A 22,543-nucleotide genomic window follows, 5' to 3' on the forward strand; every position below is an offset into this window, starting at 1 on the left:
GTTATGTGTAGTCTTGTGGTATCGAAGCATAGAGGTTAATTAGCTGTTATTGTAGTTTTGTAGTTATGTGTAGTCTTGTGGTATCGAAGCATAGAGGTTAATTAGCTGTTATTGTAGTTTTGTAGTTATGTGTAGTCTTGTGGTATCGAAGCATAGAGGTTAATTAGCTGTTATTGTAGTTTTGTAGTTATGTGTAGTCTTGTGGTATCGAAGCATAGAGGTTAATTAGCTGTTATTGTAGTTTTGTAGTTATGTGTAGTCTTGTGGTATCGAAGCATAGAGGTTAATTAGCTGTTATTGTAGTTTTGTAGTTATGTGTAGTCTTGTGGTATCGAAGCATAGAGGTTAATTAGCTGTTATTGTGTTGTTGGTGGTTGGTTTCGTTGGGTTTTTGTTGATAGGAAGTAGATTTCAGAGATCCCAGGGGTGAGATAGGTGAGGTAATATTGTGGCTCTCGATTCTTGTGGTATCGAAGAGCGTGTTGGCTATTATCGTGTAGTTAGTATTTCGTCTCGTTGAATCGTTGTTGATATGAAGTATCGATTCTAGTGCTGTATGAGTGTTTGTGGGGAGGTTTCGTAGCTATGGAGTATCGAATCTAAGTTTTGAGGTATCGAAATACACTGTTATCAGTTTTGCCGTGGTCAAATATTTTTGTATCGATGATGGTTTTGTGTGGTAGAGTTTATAGTGTGTAGGATATATAGTCATTTGATTTAATTTTAATCGGGGGTTTATAGCTGCGTTGAAATATTTCAAGTCGTCTAGTTGGTTGAGTTCATTGTAAATTCGATGGTGTGACGGTAGATCCTTCTTAAGATTTGGCTAAGGTAAGCATCGGCTTACTAAAAAATAAAAAATATGTTTTAGCCCCTCCTTCTTTGCATTTACCTAATTTTTTTTTTAATTAAAGGATCCCGACTTACTCTTAAGGCTAGGATGTAGACATTTTTTTCGCCTCAGACATGTAATTTACAGCGTCAGTTTGCCTTGCATGTTCGCTTTAGTATTACAGTTTTCAATAACGGTTTGTGAGGACTGATACAGATTTACAAAAGTAATACTTCTTTCTTACTTATAGCCTACTTTCATTTATTTAAGATAGTTTACTTATACATGGGAAATTTAAAAATACGGACTTTTTTTAAAAATAATATGGTGGATGTTTTCAATGTATAAACTTTTATTTAAAGAAGTAAATAAAAATAAACGAATACTCGAATGTAGAAACACATTTTTCACTATGCAGCCCGAAGAGTGTTTATTGTTGTGACAAGAACGCAAAAGCAATGACGTCACATGTCACAAGATTAAACTAAAGAAAGTACACAAAACTAATGGCGTCATCTTCCAATTTTAGAATATGAAGAAATGAACTGTTTCATTCAAATTTGTTTTAGTTCTATAGATCTACTTATCAATACGTACGATATGAAATCTATACAATTTTCTCGGCCAAAAGTAATACAATGTGTCTATGTTATTTTAGATGTGTCGGATTTTTAGCTATTTAGTTATTTCTTTGCTTTGTCACTAATGTTGTTCAACGTGTAGTAAAGCCAGTGTTTCTTCCAGACTTTTTTCTCCGGGGGGGGGGGGGGGGCACTTGAAATTTTCTGGGGGGCGGTAAACTTTCTTCGGGGGGGGGGGGGGGGCGGACACTGTTAAAAGTATATATTTTCTATATAAATTATATAAATTTCATTTCGTTCGGGGGGGGGGGGGGGCGGTAAAAAAAATTCCGAAGAGATGCCTGGAAGAAACTCTGAGTAAAGCACATTGCGTTTTGGCAAATTACTATATAAAATAGTTTTCTTAAACAAGCATAACATTAAAAATATAAAGACTTGTGACGGGTACCGACGGCTAGTAGTAATAATTTATTTAGTAGTTTTTACACAGCTTCAAAGACATTAACATCTATTGTATTTATGTGAATAGAGCAGGGGTCGGCAACCTTTTGAAGCGGAAGAGCCAAAAGTTACAATTTTCAAAATTTCCCTGATTTTAAAGAGCCACTAACATTTTTTTATTTCAAATATTTTATTTTTTTTATTAAGATTATTAGTATTTGTACAAAGAGCTAGAGAGCCGCATCTTGATATCAAAAGAGCCGCATGCGGCTCGCGAGCCGCAGGTTGCCGACCCCTGGAATAGAGTAAGAAAAGCAGTAAATATAAATGGCATATAAAAACCAGACTAAAATAAGGTGTGCAACTCGGTTTTTTACGACCGGGTGAACGAAGGATGCTGAATAATGTAAAAATGAAATGCCTAAATTTATTAGATTATGTAGCTAGTATAGCTAATGGTTTTTTTATTTAACGTAGAGTAAAAATATAATTAAATATTTGTCAAAATATACATTTCTAAACGAATCGAAAAAATATTTTAATTTAAATATTTAAATACAATTTTACTATGAAACTTACACTTATTATTACGTAGTTTCTATTTAATTTTTCAAAAGACCTCCTTTTGGAAACTTGACACATTGTTAAACCCCTTAGCTTTATTGCTAACTATATGGGAAGTAATTAATATAATTTGAAACATCATGTAACTATTCTATATATTTTCAATTTCAATACAGAACAATGACGGTGTGTAATATTACATTGATTTTTTTAATTACACAGATATACAGAAACACACAAACACACACACACTCATGTAAATAGATCTATTTTTTTTACATTTAACAAATTTGTTGAAAGGCATGGTTTACAAATTCAAAATGTCGATGTATTTAGAACTATAATTTTTTTAACAAACTTCTTGCTTTAAACTGTATGTAAAGTTTAAATATGTGATATTTTTTAAGATTAAAAAAGACACATTAGATTTTTTTACAATGTTTTCAGTGCATAATAATGTTTTAAATTTTGGTGTATTAAATATGTTACTAATGTGATTGTGAATAAAATGTTATAAGACATTATCTGCGATATTTAATACAACTGGTTTTATAAAAATGACGAACAAGTTTTTTGCTTAATAACTAGTCGAGACCCATTTAATACAGATATTTTATAATATCTCAGTTAAATTTTACTTGTATTAAAAGTCTTGAACAAAAATAACGTAGTTACACTGCAAAAAGCAACATTTAAAATCTGTATTTATGCTCAATACATATGGGTCGTTGTGAAGGTTCGAACTCGAGACTTTTCCGAAAAGTCTCGAGTTCGATCCCTCGGGCAGATGAGGCTAGTTAGCTGGGTACAGCCACTCTTCTAGGAGAGACAACTCCAAAATCAAACAACTGCTGCCTTAATTTGCTTCCGCGGCTTTTGTCCAACCAAGAAAAAACTATCGATGAATGCTGTTTTTATTAAAACATGAATGTCTGTAAATCTTTAAAAAACCTCATTTTTATAGTTATTGTTTTCAATTTTTGAGATATTTAAAATAATTTGAAATAATTATAATTTAGTAATAATTTAATCTGATATATTTTAAATTAAATTAAATCAGTGTATCTGCATATCCACAAATATATGTGGGTGGCAATTCGATTTCACAATAATTTAATTTAATGACCTCAAATATTTGTGGTTGATAATTAAAGTTAATAATAATTAATTTAATGGTCTCTTAATTTAATGGATGGCACATAAGATTGCATAATAATTTAATTTAATGACCTCAACTTTGTGGGTGGTAATTAGATTTTATTACTATTTAATTTAATGACTTTAAATATTTGTGGGCGGTAATTATATTTTTATTACAATTTAATTTAATGACTTTAAATATTTGTGGGTGGTAATTAGATTGCACTAGGTGACCGGCTGTTTGATGGATGTAAGGAATGCGGCTCATGCACACTTATATACGTCCGGTATCAGGGAGCTGTCTCTAGTTGCAAGACAGACCTACCCGACCCACAGACCCACCCGACCCACAGACCCACCCGACCCACAGACCCACCCGACCCACAGACCCACCCGACCCACAGACCCACCCGACCCACAGACCCACCCGACCCACAGACCCACCCGACCCACAGACCCACCCGACCCACAGACCCACCCGACCCACAGACCCACCCGACCCACAGACCCACCCGACCCACAGACCCACCCGACCCACAGACCCCCCCCCCCCCTGACCCACAGACCCACCCGACCCACAGACCCCCCCCCCGACCCACAGACACATTTGACCCACAGACCCACCCGACCCACAGACCCACCCGACCCACAGACCCACCCGACCCACAGACCCCCCCGACCCACAGACCCACCCGACCCAAAGACCCACCCGACCCACAGACCCACCCGACCCAAAGACCCACCTGACCCACCTGACCCACCCGACCCACAGACCACCCGACCCAAAGACCCACCTGACCCAAAGACCCACCTGACCCACAGACCACCCGACCCACAGACCCACCCGACCCAAAGACCCACCCGACCCAAAGACCCACCTGACCCACCTGACCCACCCGACCCACAGACCACCCGACCCAAAGACCCACCTGACCCACAGACCACCCGACCCACAGACCCGCCTGACCCACAGACCGTCTGAGACCGTAAAGTCTGGTGCCCCCTCTGAACGGTGGCAGACTGATAAAAGACATCTTGTAGTGCCTGTAATCTCGCGCAATACCCCCCCCCCCCTCCCCCTCTTCCTCCTACAACCGACACTTCACAACATTAAAAAGCTGTTTTTCTTACAAAGATGGCGGAGGTTACCGAAGTAAGGTAGGGAGTATTGCAGTGTTTATTGTGCTGGAGTTTTAAGGTGTAAATTACTGTTGTAGACAGGGACAGTTTAAGGCGATTTAGGGGGGGGGGGTTAGGGGGTTGATTTGCCCTATATATAGCTTCCTCTCTATTCTTTGCAAATATATATATCTAGAAAAACATTGTAGACTTGACTTGTGGGGAATTATGGGGCATTAATATATTACAAGATCATTTCCAATTTTAAGACATTATAAAGCTGTTAAAGACGATGATATAGAAAGTTCTAGACCGAAACTACACAATGCTCAAGAAAGTATAAAGTACCAAACTTTGAAGTGAAAGTCTTGTCCCTTTAGCTACGTGTTAACTAGTTCGATGTTCTGATGTCCTTTATAATTGGAATAAGTTCGCCATCCAGTGGGGCATGTGAAGTAGAGTCCACTTGTTTCTGTGACTTCGGCATGTGAAGGAATAGTGTTGGATGGATTCGGGGACGGTCTACTGACTTTTTCTCGTTCTTAATTTTAGTGTGGTAAGGGGTCCTCCTCCATCACAATTAAGGATACGTGTCAACTGGTTATGCGCCATTGACTCCGATTTCAGCATGCTATTATTTTTGGATTTGCATAGCCTTTTTCCAACCAAGAACAAACTACAAGGCAGCAGTTGTTTGATTTTGGAGTTGTCTCTCCTAGAAGAGTGGCTGTCCCCAGCTAACGAGCCTCATATGCCCGACTTGACCACGCCGACCCCTGGTCTACTGACGTGAACCCGGATTCGAACTCAAGACTTAAGGGTTAGCAGTCCAGCTATCTACACCTAAGTAGGTATATTATCATGGGGCAGATGAAGTAGAGTTAACCTCTTTGAAAGACCTCGGCATACATGGGGGAGTATGGTCAGTGCCTTGACTTCTCTAAAGTGAGTGGACTCTGGGACGTTGCACAGGCTCGAACCCGAGATTCGAATCGAGACTTTAGGGTTAGTGGTCGAAAGCTCTACTGGATTTTTAAATTATAAAACGCAATTACCCTCAAACTTTTGTTAAAACCCACAACTTTTTTTTCCAAACAGGCATAAAGATTATTCCTCTAGTTTAAAAGTATTATAAAACTAAGCTCCAGCCCAGTGGTTCCCTACATGGGTTTCGTCGAACCCCAGGGGTTCGGTGAGTCAGTCTCAAGGGTTCGGCGGGAGGTCAAGGCATATACCCGAATCATTCGTTTCACGATTGTATTTTTCAATATGGACAATCGAACTATTAATAAGGGTTCGGTGAGGGTTCTTATGAAACTGGTGGAGTTCGGTAACATACAAAAAGGATGAGAACCACTGCTATAGTCTAATCCCCACTACCTTGACTAGAGATGAGTCCATCAAGCTACAATTATTGCTTACAATTATTTATTTATTTTACATATCGACGGAACGTGGACGATTTTTGTTATTAAATTAAACGTGTGCTTGTACACTTCCCTCCCCCCCCCCCCACTCCACTCCCTAATCCAAATAGCATTTTATCTAGCATTTTTCGGCTGTATCTAATATACAAAATAGACAACTAAATCAGCAATATTAGGAGTAGTTGAAAACAAAGAGAAAATACTTATATAACATAATATTGCGGAAAGTGAGATTTAAAACTCCTTGATGCCATCATACCCATTTTGTTGCCTAAATTTGTGTTATTTTTAGTATAACTAGATACCCAAAACCTAACCAAATGGCAGTACCCCCCCCCCCCCTCCCTCAATCTCCCCCATCTCTCGTATGAGCAATCAGCCATCTCGTGTCGCCCCAGTAGCGTCCCCTTTTTACCAGCGCCGGGCGAACGGGCGATTTAAGCCAAAGGGCCATAAATCGAGGCTCGCACATAAAGCTGTCGGAATGGCTGTCAAGGGAGGGCACTCTCTCCATAGACTCGACATTAGCATCATTTCTATCGGTCTCCGTCCCTCTCTTTCTCGCCCCTGACGCGGGCGCGAGGGTCCGGCTAAATTGCTGTAGTTACTGATGATGGTCGCTGGTATCATTGCGAGTGGAGGTCCTGGTTTTATACGATGAGGGATGGTAATGGAGGTCACTGTAGATGGAGAGGTAGGGGGGGGGGGACGGATGTAAAATAATGATAGAAAATACTATTTAATTATCTAATTGCAAAATTAGTATTTACTAAATGTAGTCTTTATGTTGTTATAATAATTAGGTTTGGTTTGTGATATTTAAATAAAAGATACTTTAAGTGTGTTAGAAATTAATTTTTAGTTGTAATGTTCGCTTTGGAAACTGATGAAAGACTTAGTGCAATGGTTTGTTGTGAGTTCCTTATGTATGAGAAACGATGAGGAGTTCAATAGGTTATGATAACGGTTTGGTAGAGATAAAAAGAAATGAATGGCTAATCCTCGCATAAAAAAAAAACAACAACAAAACCTTTGGAGATTTTACTGTTACAAAATGTGTAACTATGTTTTTGTTTGTTTTTTATGCTGATCTATTCCATCGACAATGGATAAGACTATTGGCCATACAAATGCTGATACAATTTAACAATAATAACAACAGTAAACATCTTCAATACTACACAAGTTGACACCATTTAACGATGTTGACATCAAATATGTTAACACAAGTTTAAAATGTAAACAACAGTTAACAATGTTGCCTATAATAGAGCTCAAGTCAACCATAGAATGTTTACGTCTTACAATTAACTTAATGATCACAAGACCATACAATATAATTAGGCTCAGTACAAAGTTTATGCAGTAAACATTTAAACGAACATGAAAGTTATCATTTTTACAAGCTTGTATTTAAAACGTAGATCTAAACGGGCGAGCGATATTTCGGGCACTTCTAACCTACAGATTCGTTTCAAAGTAATTTAAATAGTAGTGTAGTATTATATATTTAAAGAAAATCATTGATTTTCTCCGTTTTAGTGCATTATTACAAAAACGCTTGTTATTATTATTAAACCGTTTTTATGCAATTTTTTAAAAATCTCAAATAAATAGTCAACATTTTGAATTCTAGTGTGGTCGGGTGGTAGAGCGTACGCCTGCTAACTTGAAATTGTTTTAGTTCGTGTCCGAAGGACGCCCATGAGACCACTCAGCTCTGATGAGTACCTGACTCACGTTAGGAAAGGTAAAAGCTGTTGGACATATTGTATATCGTCATGTCCGAAAATTTATTTTACTTTACTATTTTTTACCTCAAATTCACAGTACACATTTAGACAAAGCTTCAATTAGTGAACTGCATCGCTTAAATAATGAAATCATTTAACCATAACCAACTCGGTTATAACTCAAACCAACGGCTCTAACTCTAACCAACTCGGCTCTAACTCTAACCAACGGCTCTAACTCTAACCAACTCGGCTCTAACTCTAACCAACGGCTCTAACTCTAACCAACTCGGCTCTAACTCTAACCAACGGCTCTAACTCTAACCTGCATGTAGTGGACTTGGTAGTGCCACAATACTGTTTTCACTAGATTTCCTGTTACTGTTTCTGCTTAATACTACGGTACGTTAAAGCCAACCTGTGTCAAAAAAGTTTGTAGGCACTTTGTGTTTGAAGGAAAGCGGGGGGGGGGGGGATGTTGACAACTGGTTTCCCTGTTGGTCTCGTTAACTTTGTCTTACCTTCACACACCTGGCGTCAGTGACGTCAGTGCTTATTTTTATGGTGGTGTTTCCTCTATCCTTGATGGCACATACCGAACTACACCAAACTCGACCATCTTTCCATAGAGTGGCTAGCACTTGAGCTATTTATACATGATGGGTTGTATGTTCAAATCGTGGAGGGGCCGAAACAAAAGACTGCAAAGAGGATGGTCATGTCAGCAAGTTAGTAAAGTAAAGTTCCCTATTCGAACATGACGGTCCATGAGGCAAGTGAAGTAGAGTTCAACCTGTTTCTGTGACCTCGGCATATGAAGGAATTGTGTGGTCAGCACTAAGCTCAACCGCCTTTAATTTCCTAACGTGAGTTTGGTACCCATCAGAGCTGGGTGAGCTATTGACTTGAACCCGGATTTGAACTCGAGACTTGAGTTAGCAAGCCCCCCCCCCCTCCCCAGTCCGTCATGCTAATACAAATGACTACAAAAAAAAGATACTCTTTCAGACGTGGTGAACAACAGGGCAGGTGAAGTAGAGTTCACGTATTTCCGCGGCCTCGGCATTTAAAGGAAGATTTTGGTCAGCACTATGCCCAGTCGTCTTGACTCTCCCCAACTTGAATCAGATACCTAGTAAAACTTGTTGAACTCAAGGATGTTCTACGGATTTGAGCCTGGGATCCGAACTGGATACTTTCAGGTTAACAGTTGTCTAAGGCACTTAGCCAATTTCTCATTTCATAAATGTATTACTACCATTGACACCATTAATAATTAACTTTGTTTTTTTTCCCTACAAACAAACCTCCAGTGGCGTAGCTAGGGTTCGAACCCACCGCTTGCTTTTCGTTATCATTTCTGTCTCATGCATTAGAATATCTAAATTGTGAGTCTTTTGTTGAGGGATGGGGGTTTAGTAAATATGGGGGGGGGAGGGATGAATATAGCAGACTTTATGATTTATAAAGAGAGCCTTTTGTTGAGGGGCGGGGGTTTAGTCAATATGGGGGGGGGGAGGGATAAATATAGCAGACTTTATGATTTATAAAGAGAGCCTTTTGTTGAGGGGCGGGGGTTTAGTCAATATGGGGGGGGGGGGGAGGGATAAATATAGCAGACTTTATGATTTATACAGTTTTGTCACAGCTAAAAAAAATAAATACCCATATAACACTGACTACGCAGATATGAAACAAATCACACAACTAGTCCGAAGAATCTACAGACAAATAAAAAACTAGGATCCAAAACGGAAACAAATTGCGGGACTTCGTACCCAGTATAACGTTATTCGCCAACTTTCCGGTTTCTGGGGGGTCCGCGCTATCCTTTTAAAATTGTTTTTTATATCATGCTTCAATTCGCCGATAAGAAAACGGTTCAGCGCTAATCCTGGATTAGGGTTAAGGTTATCATGTATTCATAGATTCCGGTAATGCCTTATTCGGTATTCATAGCCGGCTCTGTACTGGATAAGGTTTAGCTAACAATGTCATCATGTCGTTAGGAAAACACGGGGCGGTCTCATAGCTAGGGTATCATCTCAGTAAACAGACCATAGGGTGTCGCAAATATAAACAAAGCAAATTAATCTTACCGATGATCTATAATCTGTGTTCAAAACTGGTGATGTATATTATATGACTTGATGAAAGGAATGACGTATCGGTCACTTTATTTGCTGATGGGTATGAATGAATTTATAGGAATGGCGTATAGGTCACATGGCTGGATGAAAAGAGTGACGTATAGATCACATGACTTGATGAAAGAAATGACATATTAGTCACATGACTTGGTTTAACGAGGAAGTATTCTTCTCATAATTCAGTCAAAAATTACGACACTGTGTTATGGTGACGACGCCTATAGAACTTACTACGACACATCTACAGAGTTTCTTCCAGGCATCTCTTCGTGGTCCCCCCCCCCCCGAACGAAATGGAATTTTTATAGAAAATATATACATTTAACAGTGTCCGCCCTACCCCACCCCTGGAGAAAGTCTACCCCCCCCCCCCCCCCCCCCCCCCCCCGAAAATTTAAAGTACCCCCCCCCCCCCCCCCGGAGAAAAAAGTCTGGAAAAAAACACTGCACGTCTAGGTAGCAAACTATACAGATTTACAAATCACATACCGATATACATACACATCTATATACAGACTTAGTTTTTACAGTCGAACATATGGCCACTAATCATGTTGCATTTATACACAAATAAACAAAACAAAAAACGTAGCATTTCCGCATATACATAAAAACAATGTTAATGTTGACAAACTGACAAAGCATCCCATCTTGAAATGTCCGTGTGCGCGCTAATCATTGAGCGAATACGTCATCTTTCTATTTAGACACAGCGGAATTTCCCGAAACATTCCGAGCGTGGCGGGCCGTAGATCTTCGTCCCGAGCGTGTACAACATGGCGGCGACATGCGAGGCTGGCGTGTTTCAGCCGGCCGGTCGGTCGGAACAGGAAAACGGCGGCAGTGTTAACAACATGACAGGGCATGGCACTCGGGCAGAAATGCCATGGGATGTTAGTTGTAGGTGGAGGGGGGGAGGGGTGTATTGCTGGAGTTTATAAACCTGATCTCGCCGCTGGTTTGATTTGTTTGTTGATGTTTATTTCAATAGCTCAGCACTTTTTCAGCATTGTCTCTTTCAGACAAGACGGGCTAAAATGAAGGTGAAGTAGAGTTCATCTGTTGCTTTAACACCAGCATGTTGTGGACATCATATTCTGTCGGTATTGCTTTCATCCAATTTGAGGCAGGTACGACGTTAATGCTGAGTGCGCTCTAGTCCGGGGAAACCGTAGATAAACACGAACCAGACATCAGGACACAAAACAGACATCAAGACACAAAAACAGACATTAGGATACAAAACAGCCTAGAAGGCATAAAATAGAGATTAATACACAAAACATACATCATAACACAACACAAACCAGTGCATATCATTCAGTCATCTAGAATCAAACTAAGCTTTGTAAGGATTCGAAATAGATCTAAGGAAACGAACTGCACAGCAGGATACAATCAGATTCTTAAACCTGCAAACTACAAAGCAGGACCCAGTAGGACATCAGTAGAAGGACAATCGTGCAAGGACAAATCCAGTTTAAAAAACAATTATGATAACACCAATAGAACATTGGGACAATCAGTAGGACAAAATCAGTAGGACAAAATCAGTAGGACAACATCAGTAGGACAACATCAGTAGGACAACATCAGTAGGACAAAATCAGTAGGACAACATCAGTAGGACAAAATCAGTAGGACAACATCAGTAGGACAACATCAGTAGGACAACATTAGTAGGACAACATCAGTAGGACAACATCAGTAGGACAACATCAGTAGGACAACATCAGTAGGACAACATTAGTAGGACAACATCAGTAGGACAACATCAGTAGGACAACATCAGTAGGACAACATCAGTAGGACAAAATCGGTAGGACAACATCAGTAGGACAACATCAGTGGGATAAAATCAGTAGGATAACATCATTAGGATAATACAGATAGAACGAAATCAATCGGCCAATACAAAATAATAGAACGAAATCAATAGGACAACAAACAACTTCAGCAACAAAACAAGTAGAACAACTCTAGTAGTACAAAAAACAGGCCAATCAACAATCAGATATTCCTACAATAGAAAAAGTTTTCCAGTGCTTGTTTCAGACAGATGTTATTCCGTGACACCAAGCACACCACGAAACACTGAAGATAAAAATAGTTTCCTTCAGTGGAAGTGACGTAGCGTAAAGGTAAAATACACTAGATGGGAACGTTTGCGTAAATATTGCGGAAAGGTTTTGTGTGAAAGGGGGGGGGGGGGTTAGAATGACGGTAGGACCTTAGTGAATCGTTGTCATTAAGTGTTACATTTGTTACGGATGACAAAGTTTTAATGGGGGGGGGGGGGAGTGTGTTACCAAACGCCTTTGTCGTTTAGATAAGCAGGTACTCTTTTACCTGGATGGGACAGGTGTTACAGAGTTAGAACTGTTATCTAATGGATGCTAGGTGTGAACTAACTGGCGTTATTTATTTTTTTAATAGCGGTGATTCCTCAAAGGATTTTTACAGAACCTTTTGTAAGTTTTATTGTTCAACTTCTAATAACAAATTATTAATACCGACGTAATGAAAAGATGATAGTCCTACATGTGTTCTTAATTTAACACTATAATTAATGTTATTTAGTAAGTTATAAAATAAAAATCAACCAAAGAAATGTAGCCTCTAATACTGTTTTTTAAAAAAGTCAAAATAAGATAAGGAAATTGAATAGTTCTGAATGTAAAATTAATTGTTCGTTACTGTATTAAAAATGAACATGGACAACTGCGATATATTGAGTGTTTAATCTTTTCTTCTTTCTTCTTCTTTGTTCTTAATTTTAGTGTTGGAAGGTATCACCTTCAACACAATTAAGTATACGTGTCAATTGGTTATGCGCCTTTGAGGCCATTGATCCGATTCCAGCCTGCTAACGAGCCTAAATCGCCCGAGGGTACGAACTCGAGACTCTTCGGTTTAGCAACCATGAACTTTACCGACTCGACCACGCCGACCCCTTTTTAATCTATTAAAAATTTTACTTTTTCAATTCCTTTTTTACTCTATTAAAATTTTATAGTACAAAATACTAGATTTATCGACCTCTTTATGAGTACAATAAGAAAATTGCAGCATAATCAAGCTTTGTTAAAAAACAAAACAATGTATGACCCTAATGGTAATTGTTCCTTTCGCTCATATTAACCTATTTTTATTTAATACTAGCCGTCCCGGCCAGGCCCTGCTCTGGCTTCTGTGAAAAACCTTTCTGTTAAAGACCATTACCTGTGTGTTTAGTAATCATCATAAACCCGGCATTGCCCACCCAAACCACAACCAACCAAAACCAAAACAACAAAACGCAAACATAACGCTAACACAATTACAAATACAAACGAAAACAAAAACCTAACAACAAACCCAACCACAACCACAAACACCAATACAAACACAAAGAAAAAACAAACAAAAAAGCAAACGAAAACAAAAACCTAACAACAAACCCAACCACAAACACCAATACCAACAAAAAAAAAAAAAAAAACGAAAAAGCAAACGAAAACAAACCAAATTCAAACGCAAAACCAACCAAAAACACAAATACAAACCCAAAAAAAAAAAACACAAACAAAAACGAAAAAAGAAAGAACAAAAACGAACCAAATCAAAACGAAACCACTAACGCAAACCCACCTAAACACAAAGAAAACACTAACGCGAACATAAACGCCCGGGGCGGAATCACCTGTTTTAGCTTAATGAACGACTATAGTACCCCAACTTATTCATAGTCTTTTGCACTCACTTAAACGAACGCGCCTGTTTCAATTTGATGAACAATTTTAATACTCCAAGCTTATCCGTAAAATACCTACAACATTTGCACTTGATCAATCCCCGCTAATTATGTAATTATTTTTTTTCCCAACACCAAAACAAAGTAATTAAAAAGTAAATTATTTTCGACTAATGCAATGGTTTTATAAAGGGAAGTAATTTTGTTTTCCTAATTTATCAAAGGGAAGTAAGTGCTATAGGACTAAATAAAGACATAATTAGAATTTTTGTAAAAGATGATATTTTTTTTAAACTTGTGTTTAATGAACATGCCGACAATTATTACTGTAATTTGAAAAATGAAAATGATTTCCCAACACTTTCAATGGTAATTTTTTAGCTCATAAATTTAGACAAATGCGCACGCTAATTTTCTAACACTTAAATTCGTACAATTCCAACGACATACAAATGCATTACATACAGAACTGAGCTTTATATATTAGATTATTACAAATATTTGATACTTAGAGATCCAAAGGAAAATCCGTAGAAAATTCACCCAAAAAATATACCCTTTTCGTCTGGGTAACTAATTAGTCAAAATTAATGTATTTGACGAATAATTAGATTCTCTCTCTCCTATACGGTGATTACCCTCTCTAGCAAACTCTCCAGGTAGATTCGAACTCAGGTAATAATCGAATATTTCTCTCAACCATGTAACTTAAGGGTCCGTTCGGTCAGAGCTGGACATAAAGTCTCGAGCCCGGGTTTTAAACTTGTGACTATCAGGTTAGCAACGACGCTATCAATCCCTTAAACTCGTCATCCTTATCTTCTGGATTAATCTCTTTAAAGTATAGACTCCACTTTAGACCTAGCGATCCATTGTGTAGATGAAGTAGAGTTCATATGGATCTTGACCTTGGCATATGAAGGAAAGGTGTGGTCAGCACTTAGCCCAGCAGTCTTTACTTTCCCTAACATGAGTTAGCTACCCAACAGAGCTGGGACTGAGGGAAGTTCCACTGACTTGGACCCGGATTCGAACTCGAGACTTTCCTGTTAGTAGCCTAGCGTTCTACTCCTAAGACCACGCCACACTTAAATCTCTTTAACGTATCTTTTATTTTGCTTTAGTGTGTTTAGTATGGGCTACAAACAGAACAGCTAGCTAGCTTTTGGGTTGGAGAGGATTCAAGATTTTTAGGGTCTAAACTGAGGCAAAGTTGGAAAATATGATAAACGTAGAGACAAAATGTGTAGAACCCGCTATCGTAATACAGCATTAACAACACCCTCATTAAATATTAGTAACAACATGTAGCATCAAGAACACCATAAAACTAACAAAAGCAGCATCAACATTATACAGCATAAAACATCTTTAAACAACACGATCAATCTCATTTAACATACAACACCGTTATTAAGAACATGATCAACACCATGCATCATACAACAGCACCATCATTAAACAACACGATTATCAACACCATACAACAACACCATCATTCAACAAGACAATTATCAGCAACATCATACAACAACACTGTATAACAAACAACACTGCCATCACATCTATATGATTTCACTACATCATATGCGAACTTATTACCTAGGATTAGTGAAGGCATAAAGCTTAAATAGAAATATTTGATATAATAATATACATATATTAAAAATATACGCGTATAATTTTAATATTCAATAATTTATGTAATAATATATTACATCTTTGGTAAATAAATTTAGACTATGTAATGTTGAAAAATAAAATGTTCAATTTTGTTACTTCCCATGAATAATGTTAACAGAGGCAAAGGGCACAAACAACAAATAGGTTTATCAGAGTGCTATGTTACAGAGAAATACGACAGTATTTAAAAAATTATCAACATTAATGTTTATTTTAATAAAAACATCTTTACTTAAACATAATTAGGTTGATAATCTATTTTTTTTTTAATTTAATAATTTTTGATAATCATTAAATTTGATTTTAAACAATAGACGTTTTAACGAGTGAGCTCGTAGACTTGTGAAATACCAAATATTATTCCGATCAATATTTTTTGCCAATCGTTGTTTTAAAATTATTCGCTCCTAGTCTCGATAAAAAATAACAAAATGGCTGACGCTACTGTTAGTGTACGGGCTCACTGCAATCTGTTACTGCATGCTGCTAAATATCCCCACAGCCCAGTAAATGGCATTTTATTGGCGGAGGATAACAAAAATAAAGATCTGAATAAATCACTACGTTATGTTGACTGCGTTCCTCTATTCCATGTGTCATTAGGTTTAGCACCCATGTTAGAAATCGCTCTTTTGCACGTTGATGCTTACTGTAAAAGTAAAGGATTGGTTATTGCTGGATATTATCAGGCAAATGAAAATTTGAATGAAAATGAAATGAATCATGTTTCTTAGACAGTGGGCAAGAAAGTTCAGGAGAATTTCCATGATCCTTGTGTTCTAATAATTGACAACAGGAAAGTAAAACCAGAAACTGTTTACCAGCCATATAACGTGTTTGCTCATAAAGAAAACGGATGGAAAGAAATAGAAAAGAAGAGCTCCTCAACAGAAGATGGGTTACAAAAAGAACCTCTACACCCTACTCAAGTCTGGAGCACAGCGACATGTAAAAGATTTTGACAACCATTTAGAATGATGTTCGGAATGATTGGAGGAACTTGGAACTTAATGATATGATTGCTCGGTGTATATAACATTGCATCCATTCAGTCATGCAAATTTCATTTAGTAAGATATTAAAATAACCTTTGCATGTAAGTGGCCAGTGAGAGCTGTGAATGTCATAATTTAAAAAGGTGATTGCTTGTCTGTACATGAGTGTTACATTAAGACTAGTGTTAGCATAGGAAAGAACTCATTCTAAGTGTAATGCTTGTGTATGCAAGTCTGTATGATGCTAGCATACCTCTTTTTTGTTATAAAATTTATTATATTCAGAATAAAGAATTGTTAAGTGTTGTTATTGATGGTTATCACATTTTCTTAAAATCTCTGTATGCAAACTTTATAGACACATTTCTTTTTCTCATAAACAAAAAGCATTTAATGTTTTGTAAAATTTTCGTTGGTTAAGAAAAATTGAAGACACTTTTTGTCCCAAATGTTAAAAAAGTGAAGTTTTAATATACAACTGATGTTGAAAAAAATAAAAGCTTTTAAAAAAACTTCAATAAATGGTGGGGACCACTTAAATTAAAAAAAAACAACCTTATTTATGAAAGAATGTTTACATTCTTTTGTGGACCTATAAAAATGGAAATCACATCAGAAATGTGAAACAGCATTACAAAAGATTAATTATTAATATTTATTTATTTCTGTTTATGTTCTATGGACCTTCTAATGTGATCATGCATTTACTTTTATAAATATTGCATTGGAGTGTCTGGAAAATTGATGCAAAAAAAAAAAAAAAAAAAAAACCCTAGTTAATGACACAATATGCATTTAACATGTGAAATAAAAGAATCTTTAAAAAAAAAAAAAAAAAAAAAATTCGCTCCTAGTTATAATCCTCCTCCTCCACCTTCACGTCATCGAGATTTATGAAATGTAGACACAATAATGAAATCTACAAATTCAAGGGATACAACCAACACATGAGCTAGCGTCAGTTGTCAATATACACAGTGATATGCAAGAGAATTAAAAAAGAAAGTAAATTATTTTTCTTATCTTAATTAAACAAGCATAAAAATTTCTAACGATATTTCACTTTTTCTCCAATTTTATTACTTTCTCGTATATGCGAAGTATAGAGAAAGTCTTGTAATCGTGCAAAAAAAAAAATAGAGATTTTTGCAAATCTCGACGTGTTAGGGCTCACTGAGTCGGAAAAACATAGTTTTGCAATCGTTTCCGTATGTCTGTGTGTGTGTATGTGTGTACGTGTGTACGTGTGTACGTGTGTACGTGTGTACGTGTGTACGTGTGTACGTGTGTACGTGTGTACGTGTGTACGTGTGTACGTGTGTACGTGTGTACGTGTGTACGTGTGTACGTGTGTACGTGTGTACGTGTGTACGTGTGTACGTGTGTACGTGTGTACGTGTGTACGTGTGTACGTGTGTACGTGTGTACGTGTGTACGTGTGTACGTGTGTACGTGTGTACGTGTGTACGTGTGTACGTGTGTACGTGTGTACGTGTGTGTATGTGTGTATGTGTGTGTGTATGTGTGTATGTGTGTATGTGTGTCTGTGAGTAACACGATAACTTGAGTACCGTTACAGCTAGGTTGATGAAATTTCATATATAAGTATTTTATCATAATCGTAGATCCGTATCAACTTTTGAGCGATTTCTGATAACCAGAAGTGGAACTTTTTCTACTTTGCATATTTCAGATAGATAAATGAAATTTCACATGTAAGTAAATGTTCTAATTCCCTGCCTTCTAATACATTTTGAGTAATTTCCGTCGAACGGAAGTAGAAATTTACGCAATTCCGATTTCTCAAAAAAAAAAAGCCTGTGAATGTATAAAGTACTAATAATATCCCGCACTATTATGCACATTTTATTTGGCGTTCACTTGGTGTGCAATTCTTTTTTTTTTACTAGATTTATAAAAAGTTTAAGTAATTAAAAATGGATTTAAAATATTGCCTATGTCCCGAGTTGATATCCCTCGTAGTGTTATATTAGAATATTCGAGAAAGTTTAGGGGAGATCACTCCCGGTTTATTTCTTGTGTAAAGTTGAAATATTGCATGAACGTTACTTATGGAAATGTAGCTATTTCAACAATTTAATTCATTGACCGGTGAAATCTCACAAAATGTTTAATTGTATTAGCTCAAAATACTTTCTAAATTCTGTTATTTTAAACATTGTAGCTTCAAGAAGGGACTGATAGGCCTAGAGGGAGAGCGCTAGATTTCTACAAATCCGAGGTCAAGCCAGTAAAACGTCCCTGAGTTCCCTCGCGTTAGGGAAAGTAAAGGCGGCTGGGCATAGTGCTGGGCAAAGTGCTGGGCATAATGTTGGGCAAAGTGCTGGGCATAGTGCTGGGCATAGTGCTGGGCATAGTGATGGGCATAGTGCTGGGCATAGTGCTGGGCATAGTGCTGGGCATAGTGCTGACCACACTCTTTATATCCCGAGGTCAGAGAAACAGGTGAACTCTACTTCACTTGCCCCATAGACCATCAGTTTCGAAAAAGGAACTTTACTTTAGCATCCAGAAAGCGTCGATTATTTAATACGAAGCGTCTGATGGTAGAAAAGCACGCCAATAGTAGCTCTATAAGCATCCCCTTGATATACATAACATATTGTATTCATATTATTTTTTAACCATTAGCTTTTGTAACCATTAAATTCCTTAAAGAATGTTTCATTTTGTCTTTGTATAACTAAAGATAGGTAGATAGTAGGGGTTAGAGCTGCGTCAAGATTTGGAAGGGTTAGGGTTAAAGGAGGGGGGTGGGGGGAGAACAGCTATAAAATGCGATTTACCTCATAGCGACAAAATGTTTTTATACCACATCCATACAGCATTAAGCAACACGATAACAGCATAGTAAAACACCAAAACACTATGCTAAACACCTTATAGCAAACTACAAGACCGTATCACAACTTACAAACATGGGGCTCGCATACAAACTAATACGTCATCCCTCTTGAATCCCAACCCACACCCCGACCCCCAGGGCATGCGCTAGGTAAGCCATGTTAAAGCTGACCCCCACGACCACACCTTCATTAATTAAACAAACCGATTACACACGTTTCATTAATCTTTCCCCCCACCACCACGGTAAAAATAAGACCCATTATCTCATGTTCTTCCCATTCATTACGGGTTTAGCCTACAGCGGGCGTATGACCTGTTTCCTGTGGAACCAAATCTAATTTTTCTTCTAGGCTGAAATAAAATAATCAGCTTCTACATTTATCCCATCTTTGCCCCAAATGCGAGCCCAAACGCGATATATATTCCACGATAAACCACCCACAACTCGTAAAATAAAAAGGTTTCCGGATACCCTTTCTACAACACACTCCTTTTTTAAAAGTAAATTTTCTACGTGATCTAAGCTTACTAGAACACATTCTCCACTATAGCACTTCAACTAAGTACCCATTCCACTATATACCCTATAATTAAAACGAAATACGTAGTAGTAAGTAAGAAACCCGTAAGTCTCGAGTTCGAATCCGGGCTCAAGTTAGTAGAACGTCCCTGAGTTCACCCAGCTCTGATGGGTACCTAACTCACGTTAGGGAAAGTAAAGGCGGCTGGGCTTATTGCTGACCAAAATATCCCTTCATATGCCGAGGTCACAGAAACAGATGAACTCTACTTCACTTGCCCCGTGGACCGTCAGGTTTTAAAGGGAAAGTTACTAGGTATTTAATGAATATCCCATATTATCCCAAGGTCTCAAATTTTTATAATTTTTTGATATGGTTTAGCTTTTGGGCACTGAATGAAGGAATGACTATGGATTTTTTTTAAAAATCAATACTTTTTTAAATATCGATTTTTTAAAAAACGTCCCATAAATGGGACGCTAGCAACGAACGGCCCCATGTAGATTTATTAAAAAATAAAATCATTTATCACGAAATATGGCTAATCACGCGAAAATTAAGCTGTATACTGATTTTGTATTGTTAGACCAATGATTAAATTGTTTAGGACAGCAAAAAATACTGATAATAATCAATTGGGTTAGCCATACCATGGTCTAAAATGCAGAAATTATGTTCAAAAGTCTAGTTTTATTTCAATCTAGCATCCATCAAAATGAACAACACTTGGAAATAAGTAACGCTGTGACTAGTACATCTAATTATACACACATGATCACAAATATTGTTTTATTCATCGAAACTGTAATATAATTAAATATAAATAATTGATGTTTTGGGGGCGTACTTGAAATTTTCAAGGGGGGGGGGGGGTACTTAAATTTCAAGGGAAGGGTGGACATTGGTAAAAGTATGCTTTGTATATAAATTCCATTTTGTTCTGGGGGCAGAGCACCCCCCCCCCCCCCCATCTCCTCCGAAATGATGCCTGAAAGAAACTCTGCCCTCAGTGAATTTGCAAAGAAGATCCGGTCCAGTCCCAGATTGAATCCAGCCATATTCTCTTTTGTAACCCTCGCTATCCCCCCCCCCCCTCTCACAGGCGTACATTAGGACATCAGACATCTTATTTCTAGGGCCCGGATCCGTCTCTGGGGGCTTGTATTGAGTGTTCATGGCTCTCATCCATGTATGCAACTCACTATGCGAACAGCTCCCAATCTAACACCAGGAATCTCCTTTAGAAGTTAACAAAGTAAAACTGGTATCGGAAACCTTTGGAGGGGAATATTATTGGGGCATGACAACAGCACACAGCTAATTCACATTTCTACTATATGTAGCTTGAGCTCTCTTATATGAAGAGTGTTAACCAACCCCCATGACTGAATCGTTTCACCTAAATCGTGACCATTGTTATTATTCTGGTTTGTTATAATTTTAATATCACGCGCTAGTACATTTACAGCAGTACTAAATTAGATTGTATTCAATGGTATTAAATACTTCAGTAAGTGTAATTCTGAAAACTTAAAAATTAAATGTAAGTTTTTCAATATTTGCAATTTTTTTATAAAATAATATATAAGTATATATAAGTCAAGGTCATAATTAAATATCTATAAATAATACTTAACACCCCAAAGTCAACAGTTAACAAAGTCAACAATTGTTTCACCATATATGACCATTTAACATAAATATTTGAATCTGTGTTTCTCGCTAGTGTCCAAAAAATGTGACGTTTGTGTAACAATCTACATGGGGCCACTCGTTGCTAGCATCCCACTTATGGGACGCTTGTTGTACACTAGATATAACGAAGTAGTAAAAAAAAATTGTTATTCTTAAATTTTTAGCAGATAGAAATATGGTACTGCTACAAGTTTCAAATGTATTTTGCACTTAAAATGTTAATATTTTAGAAGATATGCATTTTCCTGTGCGCATGTTTTCTTTTTTCCGCCATTTTTACAAGTCCTGCAAATCCGGCACTATAACATTTTTCTAAAGTAATTTTTTTCACAAAACACACACAAATTCAATAGTCTAACCATTTTCAAATACAATGAAACATAATTTGTGTTTTAACTAGTTTTTAATAAATTTTAGCAATTTTTTTACAAGCGTCCCATAAGTGGGACGCTAGCAGAATATGGGATATATAAAAAAAAAACCACACTTCTGAAGCTCCACTGAGACCAATGATATTATATGGAGCTCTATACATCTATTTAATTTTTTTTTAAAATGTGTTTTTATTGTGGTTGTTTTAAACATGTTTTAATGAAGAAAAATTCAATATTTCTTGAGACTGAAGTAAGGACCAATAACAATATCTCATTAGACTGAAAATTATTTATTTTTGCGTTGTCCATTTTACATATCAATCACATTTATTTACCCCCCCCCCCCCGTCTTTCTCAAAGTAATCCCTCCAATAACGTGAAACCTAAGACGATCATTTATAACCATACCATGTAGGCCTACCTTTCCCAGAGATTGTTAAATTTTTTTTAAAACATCAAAACGCCACGATTCCCATTAATACACATGGTAAGGGGCAGTAACCGCGTCGGATGTTGGTGTTCCCTTTTTGTAAAAACATGCCAAACCCATTAAGTCCTGGTTCACGGCTATAAACAATCTCCACTCAACTGTTAGTAAACAGTTTGTTTTTATAAGCTTTCATTAATATACGGGCCTACAGATGGATAAGTAAAAAAAAAGTAAAACTCCCGTTTTGAAAAAATAAT

The 22,543-nt window shown here is 37.3% G+C and overlaps 1 pseudogene; it reads left to right on the top strand.

Moving 5' to 3' along the window:
* Positions 1 to 15,834: 15,834 nt before the first annotated feature.
* Positions 15,835 to 16,998, top strand: LOC131937654 (ER membrane protein complex subunit 8-like; annotated as a pseudogene).
* The last annotated feature ends 5,545 nt before the right edge of the window (positions 16,999 to 22,543 follow it).

This window comes from Physella acuta, unplaced genomic scaffold, assembly GCF_028476545.2.
Source record: "Physella acuta isolate Inbredline_101_S28 unplaced genomic scaffold, ASM2847654v3 ptg000217l, whole genome shotgun sequence".
NCBI lineage: Eukaryota > Metazoa > Mollusca > Gastropoda > Physidae > Physella > Physella acuta.